Source organism: Parus major, chromosome Z, assembly GCF_001522545.3.
Source record: "Parus major isolate Abel chromosome Z, Parus_major1.1, whole genome shotgun sequence".
Lineage (NCBI taxonomy): Eukaryota > Metazoa > Chordata > Aves > Passeriformes > Paridae > Parus > Parus major.
In genome coordinates this window covers 21,373,223-21,385,656 of record NC_031799.1, presented here as the reverse complement: position 1 = coordinate 21,385,656, position 12,434 = coordinate 21,373,223, and the positions used below count along the sequence as shown (strand labels likewise).

At 40.8% G+C, this 12,434-nt stretch overlaps 1 long non-coding RNA gene across 1 annotated transcript; it reads right to left on the bottom strand.

Moving 5' to 3' along the window:
- Positions 1–7,895: 7,895 nt before the first annotated feature.
- Positions 7,896–10,022, bottom strand: LOC117243736. The gene is made up of 2 exons (XR_004495591.1): positions 9,602–10,022; positions 7,896–9,265 (listed from the first exon to the last, which is right to left on the bottom strand). It is a non-coding gene; the product is annotated as an uncharacterized LOC117243736 (long non-coding RNA).
- Positions 10,023–12,434: the final 2,412 nt, after the last annotated feature.

Genomic DNA, 12,434 nt, shown 5'->3' with positions numbered 1-12,434 from the left:
AGAATCCTAGAAGAATGAATCTGCAAGAGAACATAAGCAAAAGGGATGACAGCAAAATTAAAAAAAATCAAACAACCAGTTACTGGAGATTCAATTAAAAAATCTGATTAAGAAAAAATTACTTTGAGCAGTGTTTCTAATGTCTTGTCTTAGTGCCATGACAGCAGACAGTATGGGAGAGCAATTATTTATATATAGTAACATATATTTATATATAGTAACAAATTGCATCCCTAGCTCTGGCCCAGATCAGTCCTTCATGTGAAGAAATCCCTTGAAGAAGCTTAATGAGGAGTGATGGCAAGGACAAGGCAAGGGGGTTCCCCTCACCAGACGTCTGTCCTGGTGGATCCCAGCAGGAACACACAGTTCATACACCACAGATACATAACTGTGTCATTTACACTTCAGGGCATGTGTAAAACAGCTTGCTCCAGCCTCTTCCATCTTCTCCACTGTCTTCAAGATGGACAGCAAAGCATCAGAACTCAACATGAGAGCGTTGCACATCCCCTGGCATTGCAACAAATTGCACTTCAAACACAAAAGGTATCTCTGGTGTTTGCATACAGGGCTGCTGGGCTGACTGCAGCAATGCACACTCTCATCTCCTAATTCGGACTTCAGCAGGTTTTTAATTTATTTGCTCAGAAGTACTTATCTGCCATTTTAAAATCTCACACTCACAAGCTTTCAGCAATTGAAAAAGCTTTAAACCATTTTCCCCTCCCTGCTTCATTCTGATGTTGAAAGAACAGATACCTCATATGCATTATTGAACACTGAAGTCAGGGAAAGAATAAAAATCCAGAGAAGCTAAATCTAAACAAAATATAGTCATCCCTGTTCTTACACAGCTCGGTAAGACCCGGACAAAACTGCCCTGTGATACCCAAATTGTGCTGTGTACCGTTTAGAAATCAGAAGCTAAGGAAGATCTTTGGCAATGTTTTGTCAGCAGATAAGCTGGCTAAACATTAACCTCTTTTTTTGCAATCCCTGATCCGAGGTTTCCATTCATACAACTGCTCTGTACTCTGAACCTTGAGTTAATGTATCTCTATTTTACAGGAAAGCTTTGCTCACATTGCTTTTGGACTCTACAGACTTGACAATGTGACCTCCTGCTGCCAGCTCAGGAGGCAACCTGATGATGCCTTTGCTTAGGTCATGTTAGCAAGTTCATGTCAGGTCCAGTGCTTAGCTTACTAAGAATGACTTGTGGTTTACAAACCAAGTGCACCATCCTGAAATTAGGATTTTACTGACCGAGAAGAAGTGTGATGATTTGGAAAGTCAGATTAAATATACAAAAGTACTTCCAAAACCTGGTGCAGGAGTGCAACAAGCCTGAAAAGAGTTGTTTGCCTGGAAAAGCAGACCCTGCCCACAGAGCATCTACAAGTTCTCAAGAATCTTCTTCCATGGAAAAAGCCACAGACATATGCAGCAGCATGGCAGGAGCTGCCGAGACCACCGCCTTCCCAAGAGTTCTGTCTCCAAGGAAAGAGGATAGCTCAGCGCACCAGACACTCATGCACCATGATGTTCTCTTATGCTGATGAAAGACAGGAGAGGGGTTCTTTGTATGGTGTTCCTGGGGAATTTATTATTCCCACCGAGAAGGGGACCAGGGACAAAGAACCATGAACAAAGGCGGGTCCAAGGTTTTATATTAGCAGGGAAGGGCAGAACATCAGGTTTGAGGGCCAATGGGTTGAGGGCACAGGGGTGGTGCAGAGGCATGGTTAAAGGATGGCAGCCAACCAGGGTCCAGGGGAGGAGTGACAGGGAATGGGGACCAACTGGGAAGATAGGAGCAGGGAATATTCTGGAACTCGGGTGGAGAAGAGGGATGACATAATTGTGGGGCAGGGACAAGGAATGACATAATTGGGATGAGGTAACTTGGATAATGTAACTGGTGTACATAAAACAACAAGGGACTGTGGGAGAATTATTCCTTAAATGGGGGTCTCATCCCAGGGCACCCTACTAACAGCATCTCCTATCAACTCCTGGGATGCAACAGACTTACTGGTGTTTATTGATAGTGCATCAGTGTGGTCTATTTTTTACATGTAAATAAGAGAGAGAGAGAGAGAGACACTAGCTAATTGTTGTCATTTATCAGTATTAAACATTAAAAATGAAATGGAGATAAGGGGCACAATAGCAGCAGAAGTGTTAGATTTGGACTGTGAAGACTGAATTTTAGTTTTGGTATTTTAGAATGTTTTGTGGCTTCTTCTTTTGAAACAAATGCAGTCAAACTGATTGTGGGACATATGCAGGGTCTGAGGTCAGAGCAGCTCAGTGGCTCTCTGGTCTATGATGGAGCCTGGGCAGCAGAATGTGGTAGGCAAGACTGGAGAATCTGAAGAGGAAGAAGCATCTAATAATACTCTCTGTCCATCCTTGCCTGCCTGAATTCTGGGAAAGTTTTGTGGGCAGTGCTGAGCCGGCAAATCCCACACAATGGAACCATCCCATCTTCCCTTCCCAAATTCTCCAGCTCTGTGACTTGGTAAGTGCAGTGAGAGCTTGAGGGATGTTTTGCTTGCAGTGTCCTGGATGTCTGACCCTCATGCTTAAGTATGCCTCTGCAGACTTGGTCTGTTGCTTTTGTATCCTGGAACCTAGTTTTGAAACACTTTGCCTCAGATCCTGCTTAGACATTTAATTTTCCAGGCAAGAAATATAGCTTAGTCAAAATTCAGTGAACAATTCCTATACCACACAATACTTCATCACATACTTAACTGTAACTTTAGCACTGACCTGAAGGAGATGTGAGCACATACTCAACTTGCTGTCCATGATAAATTATTTTCCTGAGCAAGGATTGACAGAAGGATCAATCCTCATCTGAACTGAGGCCTTGTCAGATTTTATTTCTTAGAGTTCATCTGGTTTTGCTGCTGTTTATCCTACCACCTCCCCCCCACCCCAACATGCAAAGGAGCATGGCAAGAATTCATTTTGTGACACAAGGAAAAATATGTTATATGTATTCTGCCATAACTCAGTAACAATAGAAGAGACATAGCCCACTAAAATAATTTCTTTCTGGCTGGAAATCAGAGATGAACATTTTAAGCTGAAAAAGTGAATGTTTTTCAGATTCACAAAAGGCGAGAACTCAAGGGTGGTTACTGCAACCACCTTGTGGCCTTATTTCAGCCTTCATGCTAAAGCTCTTGGGTAAATTAGATCTTTTCACATGCAGTTTAAGGCAGTAAAGCCTCTGTAGAGGTTCTTACCATACTGCAAAGCAGTAGGGTGAACATAAGACTGGGGATTATAATTATTCTTCTGGTTGCACAGCTCCAAGTATGCTGACATAAGACAAGTGGGGGAGTACAGGGTCAAATACAGACCCACATTAAGAACGCAACACTAGTGATTGCATTAGCTTTGGACTTGAGTGCAAATAAAGATACCATTTTCTGATTGCATTACAGCTGTGGCCAGGATGAGCTCTACACTGGCTCTCAGCAACCACAATTCAAGCCTGAGGATGTAATTTTAGGCTCATGCAGTGAAGAGCAGTAACACTTCCCTCTCACTCCATGTCCTTTCTGTATGCTCTGTGGTGTTGCGGCACAGTGTTTGCTGCAGCTAACCAGCTGTTTGTGTGTGGACCCCTACTCCTGTTCCAGGCACTAACTCTGGCAGGACAGCCCCAGCCCTGTGCATGCAGGACGGAGCAGACCCTTGACATGGAGCTCAACACTGACCTAATGCCCTGCTCAACTGACTTTCCTGCCCTACATGGCACCCCTCCTGAGGGTTTTCCCAGAGGTACTGGAGTCCTCCAGTGTCCTTCCTATCCTGGTTCTATGTAAAGTAGTTGTCTCCCAATCATCCTTCCCTTACAGACCTCTAGAAAGTCTTCCTAGTAGCTGTTTCTCCTCATCTAGGTAGATCTGTTTCTTTCCAGGACCTTTCTGTGCTCATTTAAGAGACCAAGAAAATAATTTAATCCTAAGAAATCATACACAGCTTTACTCATAAATCCCTTGTGACACAGTACCCTCACAAGCAGATTTCTTTTACCATTTTTGATGTCAGCTACAATCTGCCTTTCATTTACATGTGTCCTAGGCTTCTGATATGAAAAGGACTTCCAGCATATTGAAACAAAATCTGATAACTGTTTATGACTAAGCAGAATTATCAGATTTTTTTTCAGTGTCTCAAGAATAGTAGTGTACATTATTCTGCAGTAAAGCCATTATATAATGACCCATTCATGGAAGAAAAATTCTCATGAAACTAGTGGTAAAGGAACAACTCATTTTAACTATCTTTTCTACATGAAGCAGAAGACTACGGCTAGATTCCCAAAACTGCCTCTTGTGGGAAGGCTAGTGAGAAGGGTAAGTCCATGGATGGACCCTGGTTAGATGGAATACTGTTTAGTATGGACAGGCTGCATTACTACAAATGCCTGTATCTGTTTATATTTACCTTTGTGGTCACTGGGGGATAGCAGAACCATATAGTGTCATGTGCAATTACAGACTTCATCCTTCTCTGTGTGGCAGGAGACAGCACAGTTTTCATTAAACATCATTTTGTCCCACACTAAGAACTGTCCACAACTGATCCATAAAATGGAAAGCAAATTATATCTTTTATTCAAATTAATGAAATCTCAAACTGAAGTATAAGCATAAAGGGTCAGGCTGTGATGTCCTCAAGGCCAGAGAGCAGCACTAAATATCAGATGGTGGAGGTTAATACTGGATGCAAGTGGGATAAGGGATTAGCACTGCCATGAAGCAAAACCAAAAAAGTAGAATGAAAGAAAGACAAGTGAAAGGGAGCAGTATGTCATGGCTGTATGGAACTGAGTGGCTTCTCCTCTGCAGAGGTATGTGAAAAATGTTCACTGATATTTTGTGTGTTGATGCACTGACCCCTCTCTCTAAATGGATTTTCACAAAGATGTCCCATTTCAGATGAAAGTATCTGAACCTATATGATATATACGCTTACTTTGTGTGTGTATGTTACGTACAGTTATATGATATATACTAGAGAACATATAATATGTGTTCTCTCCTTTAGAGTGGCCAGAGTAAGCAGTAGAAAACCAGCAGTGGTGTTTTAGGATATCCAACCTGCTGAGTAAGCCACCAAAAGTCTCCTCCTGCCCTTGCAGCACAAGGAGTAAGGATTCTCAAGACTGAAGTGGCTCTGCAACTCCTGATTTCACTGCTACTATCTGAATTTCTACCAGTTTACTGATTTGTGGCTCTCTCAAGGCAACAGTTGGTGATGATGTAAAAACTGCACTGTGAGGTGTTCTCTAAGTCGCCTTTACTTACAGGTGATCACAAGATTTTAGGTTGTTAGTTTCACTGGTATTTTTTTTTCTCTTGCAATTTCCCTCTTTTGGCTTGTAGGTATGATTTATAACTTGATTTATTTTTTTTGTGCAAGAGCAATTATTTATTTCCTTTCTTCATGAAAACTTTAATATGCTCTTTTGTGGCCGCTTTCCCCTTCAGGTTTGCTGTTTCAGATGATATAATAGGTCCTAACAATAACAGCTAGAACTGTTGACTGCTGGTCAACAGTTAGAACACCAGGGACAGCTGGGCTGGATGCAAGCTGCAGTGCTGATGGGGGAATGAGCTGAGCAGACAATGCCAACAATGCCCTACTTGCTGTAGTGAGATCCAGATGCACACGCAGGGACAGGCAGGACTGCCTCTGAGGGTGCACCTCTCCCTCGATCTCTGTCTTCCCATGGAGAAGACCTCAGAGTGATTATTTGCAGGACTTGATAAGCCTTCAACTCTTTGAGGAGCTATTCTCTTTAATCAAGAGAAGACGTAAGGACAGGCCCTCAGCACACAAACAGTAAATGATGTTAATCTGCCCTTTGCTTATTTTACACCAAAATTACTACCTTAATTATGTATGTCAAGTCAGACATCCTCCTTCCTCTCCAGCTGGGTATGTATGGCCAGCAACTGCCAGAATTGTCCCTGAAGGTGACTGATTCATTGGAGAATTCTTTTGAAATCTAGTCTTACAAACTTTCTGCTTTGCCACAAAGCATAAACTCTGAATTATCTTCATGACCATGCACAACTGCAAGTATAACTGACTGTCACAAAAATAACCTCCTAGCACCCAGCCCCAGCTTTTAACTCTATAGCCACGTTTAAAGTGTGAGCCACACATAGGAACAGCTCTGCTGCAGAAAGGTGGGGCTTGGAGGCCAGTGTGTTCTTCTGTGTAAACAGGGTACACAGCCCAAAATAACTGACCATTCTACCCTTTCCTAAGACAAAGTCTCCCAATAAAAAGAGCAAGCAAATTGCATAAAAAAAAATAGATCTGGAACATTCAACTGAAGTTGAGTTTGTCTGTCATAATTCCAGAAGCATGGCCTGTTCTTGTAAGCATGTGTAAAAAATTTATGGGCACCAGGGGTTTGAAGTGATTGACTTGAGGTCCTGCCAAATGTGGTCAGTTAGTAGCAAGGTACTTGCATTTTATGAATGTATCTTCACATTCATGCAATGCAGCTCTCCGTTCTGCTGTTCACAGTGCACTTCACAAAACTTTTGCATTTGCATGATCTCTAAGCATTAACAGAAATTCTCTTATTTCCATGGATGAGGAAATTACATCACAGAAAATTTGAATGATTTTCCCTCAGCCACTTAAGTAAGAAACTAATTGCAGGAACAGGTGATTCATCTTTCTGTCCTGAACCATCAGATGACATCTGCTTGGGATGAAGAAAACAGGCTGCTTTTTCAATAGTAGGTCATAATTGCTGCACCACAGGGAAGATTGTAAAGCCATTTTTCCTGATGTTTGTAGACCTTAAGGACACCATTTTAAGCGTTTAACAAAATGATGTGAACTATCATTATGATCCATTCTCTGTCCTTCTTGGTGCTAGCATTAAAAATGTAATCTTCTGTGCCATTCTAAAACCATGCAATTTTTGTACTTATTCTATTCTAAGGACTTACCCCATGAGCTCTGTGGATATTTTTGTTATTTTGATAAATAGTTAGGGGAGGGGTCTTAGAAAATGAATGCAGTTACCAGTCCCTACTGCCTGTATATGTGCTTCCAGAGCCTCTCACAAATCAGGAGGATAGCGTGCCAACTCCTGACAAAGACCAAAATTTGACTAACCAAGTTCTTTGATAAACTTAGAGGGACACTGCACAGAATAGGTGTTATCTTTCTTTCCTGAAGTGCTCAATTTGAGTCAGATTTAAAACAAAGAAAGCGAGGAGAAGTAAAGAAAAGAATTCTAAACTTATGACCTAAATAAGGAAATAAAGAGAAATTAGTAGAGCATGGAAAGTTTTAAATAATGCAGGGATCCAGTTCTTCAAGTAGAAAGAGGTTTAATCGATTTTAAAATATTTAAACTAGGAAATCTACAGTAGGAAATATTTCAGATTATTCATTGCAGTAGAAAAGAAATATTGCCAGAGATATGTATGAAAGAAATCTAGAATGATTCAAGCCCAGGGATTCATAGAAGGCTCCCTGTTATTTTCTGGGCCAATACTTCTTATCATTTCCTGAATCCAGCTTTTTTCTAATTCTGTTGCCAGCTGCCCTGCAAGCAAAAAGAGTGAGCATGCTGGCTGAGGAGACAAGCAGACTGGAAGAGACAGAGGCAGACTGGTTGTCAGGAAGGTATCTGCACATGAAATAGCACCAGGAAACTAGAGAACTTTCTAGAAGAGAAGAGACAGGGGGAATGCTGCAGAGACACTGCTGTTTTCCTTGGATGAGCTGGCCAGAACTTCACTCTTTGTTTCTCAGACACACTCTCCTCTTTGTGCTTTGCTTTCCTGTATCATTGAGAAGGGTAAGAAGGAAAACATTTTGACACAGCTTGATTGTAAATAATGCCTTTTATTCATACATTCACACAGGAAAAAAAACTTAGTTGAGGCTCAGAGCTAGTGAAAGGAGTGCAATGCTATTTTATCTATTTACAATGGAATATTTGGTGGAAAATCATCACAAGAAAGTATAACCTCCCTAGAGGAAGTGTTTTCTGTAGGCTCTTCTAGTCTTGGGACTACAAGAGAAAAGGCTTTCAAAGAAGTACAAAAGAAATCATCAAATCATAGAACGGTTTGGGTTGGAAGGGACCTTAATGATCATTTAATTCCAAATCCCCTGCAATGGGCAGGGGTGCCACTCATTAGGTCTGGTTAAATGAGAAATAGCTTGTCTGTCAAATGTAATGCCATTTGTCTTGTAATCACTATATTCAGGAGTTTCTTTGCTTTCTAAACTCTCTTCTGGGTTCAGCTTTCTGGGGGAATGAAGTCATTAGGAATATCCAAAATTATTAAGTCATCTACGTTTCCCTGAACCTTTTGCTTTGCCATCCTGTGGCACATCTGCAGTGTGGTGAGACAGTGAAAAGTGGTTGGCACAAGTAGAATAAGTCTCATAAGTATGGTACCAAAGGATGGCTTTTGCTTGTTTTCTTCTTGTTATAAGTGCAAGATATTAAATGCATTTTGGGGTTGCCATTACACATTAAACACAGCACTCACTGCTCTTCATATGAATCCAATGTTCATTTAACACTCAGTGTTTGGCTCAGGCAAACACTCTGAACAATCTGAACGAGACAGCCTGCTGAATTACAATCTATTCTGATGCTGTTGGAGTGAATTCTTTTGATGTAGAGGTACGTCACGATGTTTTCTCATCTGCAGTATTTGTACTCATGTATTTTTATTACTTCCATTTGGTCTTTTCTCAAAGTTCACCCCCTCCTGTTATTTTGGTACTAATCAAAACTAATGTTTTTCACAAGTTTCTCCTTCAGCCCTTCCTGAATGGAGATCAGTATCAAATCCTATGAGCAAAAATAAATATTTTTTAACAGACTAACATGTTAGCATCTTAACGTGTCACAAAACTATGATTTAGCCTCAAGGGCTTACCTGATGGTCGAAAGATTTAAAGATTTAGTTGCTTCATAATTCCATTACGGAGAAGTAACCTTTGAAGTAAGCTTTGGTGCCAATTTATACAATTTATAAAACCAGTCATGTACAAAAAGTTTTCCCAGGAGATTCCAAGCTCTGGTTCAGGGGAACCACCTTCCTTATGGTAGTGCAGACAAACTGTGTCAGTAATGCTGTTAGTAGGTATTTTTCATTAGCTGTGGCTGGAATGGGTTTGACTTACATGTGGTCACTCTGATTCTTGCAATACTTCTCTGATTCATAGCTCTGCTGGTGTGCTGAAATGTGAAAGAAGGGGAAACACATTGTTTTGTGTGTTTCCAGTGTGGTCTCCCACATGGAAAGGTCTTCTGCAGTGCCAAGCGTGCCTAACACTTGTATCTGCCATGGACAATGTGCAAAGTCCATGACACTGTACTGAACTCATCTCTGGAGAGAATGGGCAGCACTCAGGGCTGAAAAGTGGATGTAAATGTTGGGACAGTCTGGATTGTGGGAAGGAATTAGACTGCTGCAAAGACAGAACTGAAACTTCACCCTGACTTTGACAAATCCATTTTAGAGGATCTGGGGAATATTTGAAGCATGACTGCATCTGGTAATCTTTTCCATACCTTCTGTTTTATTCTGCTTTTTCATGTTTAATACTGATTTCTTCTGAAGGTGTGGTTTGGGGACAGCTTTCACTCCACCAATAGCAGTCCTTGTTGGTATTTAGCCAGAATCAGTTTTTAGGTGCTTCGGGGGCAACAGTCCTACAATGTACACTTCAGCTGTGAAGCAATGAAACACTTTGTGGCTGAAGATGGAAGACGAAGTTAACACACAGAGAGAAAATACTACTCTGGTGAGTTCTAAGGTGCAAAGGGAATAGTGCTGTATCACACATCTTGTTATTCTCTTCCTGTAGTATAAAATGTCCTAACTGTCTCTGTGCTTCTCTTCTTCTTGGAAAGTATATAAAGAAAAACAGAAAATGATTAAAAGAGCCCTGGTGCACTAAATAAATAACTAAAACCGAAATCAAAACAAAAACCCAACAACAGCAACCAAAACAAAAATGAAAATAAACCCCAAAACCCAAACAAAATGAAACAAACAGAAAAAAAAACCCCAGCAAAATCAAACCAAACAAAAAAACCAAAAAACAAAAAAGTAAAAATCTAACACACTAGGATTGTTAGGAGATAGTTAGGAGATTTTTAGGTTAATGCTCCCTGCCTTAACATTCTGAATACCAATCCTTTCTGAGTACACAGAAGAATGTTGGTTATCTTCTTGTGCAAGCAATTACACGAGAAGTTTTTTGGTTTGACTGGATACTTAGGATATTCTTAACTGAAAAGAGTCATACACATATCCTGAGAGTTCAGTGAAAAAGTAAAGGTTGGGATGATGACCTGGGTTGTAAATTAAATTTGGATTACCTAAAAGAGTGAAAGTGTTGGGAGAAGCAGAAAAGCTTCATGTGAACTTGCACACTGACTTCATCCAGTAAATTTGTTTCTTATAAATTTCGTCTTTAAAACACTTTTCAATATAGAGTAATTTCATATTAATGTCCCTCATCCTACTGTTCCTTTGCTTTTTCAGTAGAGGGTCTAGTCACCTGTGTTAATGCAGTAATTCGTATCTTGTGCCTCTTGAGCCTGATCAAGCCTTTAGCATAGGGTCTAAGACCTCCAAAACACAAATCTTCCCTTCTGCTTGGTCCAAATAGAGTCCTTTCCTATATCATGAGAAAGACTAGCTCAGTCCTCCTTTAGGAGTCGTCTTTGGGCTGAGTTCTGTTTCCCTGCAGCACTTTGCTTCCTGCAGTGCTGGTGAATTAAAGGTTATGTATCAGTGAACAGTACAACTAGTGGCAAAAACCTTCCTCAATAAAAAACTGTCAAACTGACATTAAGGTGATGCACCTGCTGCCTTGAGAACAATAAAGGATTCGTTCATTCACATATTTTAGACAGAAGGCCTTTTTTTAATTGAATTAATTAAAATGTAATCATTCCATCATGAAATTTCATTCAGAAATAATGGTGTCCTTAGGAGACCTGTGGCTCCTAACCAAGGCTCATAATAGCAGAGAGTAACCAGTCACTGTACTGTAGAGCTCTGTATTGAAGGGTGGAACTGCCTGTCTGTTACCAAGTCAAGAAATTAAAAGGTGACTGATAAGGAGTTGTCAGTTAGAGATTTTCCCTGTTATTGCAACATCTCACTACTTTTAAGATGAAGAACAGTTTGGTCGGGGTTTTCAAGATAGAATTAATTCATCTGCAAAACTTCTCTCTGAAGGACTACAGGTGGCTTGGGCAGATGGGTGAGGTTTTAGCATACACTAGGAAGAGGGAAGATGCCTCCTCCACATCAGGGTTAGTTGAGACAGTGCTCTGCCTGTGCAGAGCTGGGGATGAAATGCTCTATTCCAGGTAGGAGAGATGATAAAGAAGTGGTCTGTAGACAGCTGCAGCCATGGAAGAACAACTCAGAATGAATAGGTAAGTAGGAAAGACATTTTCTTGAAGGAAAGCGCAGGTTCAGGAGGGGCAGAGAAAATTTGAAAAAAGAAGTGGAAAAGGCATGTCTCCCTCAGCAGTAGTGTTAGTAAGAGGAGACATCTATGCAATGAGCTCTGAATGAAGCCCAGGTTTGGCTTTGCCAACATCCTTTGTGTAATAACACCCAAACAATTTCATCTTTCCTCTATTTTTTTCTCCTTCACACTATGGTAATGTCTCTTGCTCCAGGTTTGCATGTGTCCTGGTTCCAGCCAGGATATAGTTAATTGTTTGCAGTAACTTTAATGAGCTGTAGACAGAACACAGAGGTTATTCTATACCATCTCATGTCATTGCTGGTAGCGAGGAACTCTCACTTCCAGAGAGAAGGGGTTGCTTCTAGTCAAGAGAATGTGGCAGAGTGAGCTGTCGAGTATTTTCTATTATTGGGGATATTTGTCCATGTGAATAACTTATTTTCCTATATCCTTTGTTAATAATATTTTAGCTGTTACTGTTTGTTTTCTTATCTCATTGCTGTTTCCGGTAAATTGTTCTTATCTCACTCAGCCCATGACCTTTGCCTTTTGTGCCTCCAGTAGAAGCAGCATATGTTTGGGAGAGTCTCCTTGAGGTGCTGAACTGGGAAGTACCATTCCTAAACCACAGCAGCATGGTTCCAGCACAGGAGAGGCTCAGGTTTCCTGGGGTCTCCAGACACCATGGCAATGAAATATTACCTTACTGAAACAGAAATAATAGAAAGGTGGTCAGGTCCAAGAACAGCCCTGGAAAATGAGAGTAGTAAAGCAGAAAGAAAACACAGAATGTCCAGAACCTTTTCTAGGAAGGAGGGGTGCTCATGGCCTCTGAAATGTCTGGATCTCCTTCTTTTGTCCATCCTTTCCTTCTTGTCATTCCCCTTGTATTGTGCCTTCATTTTATAGCT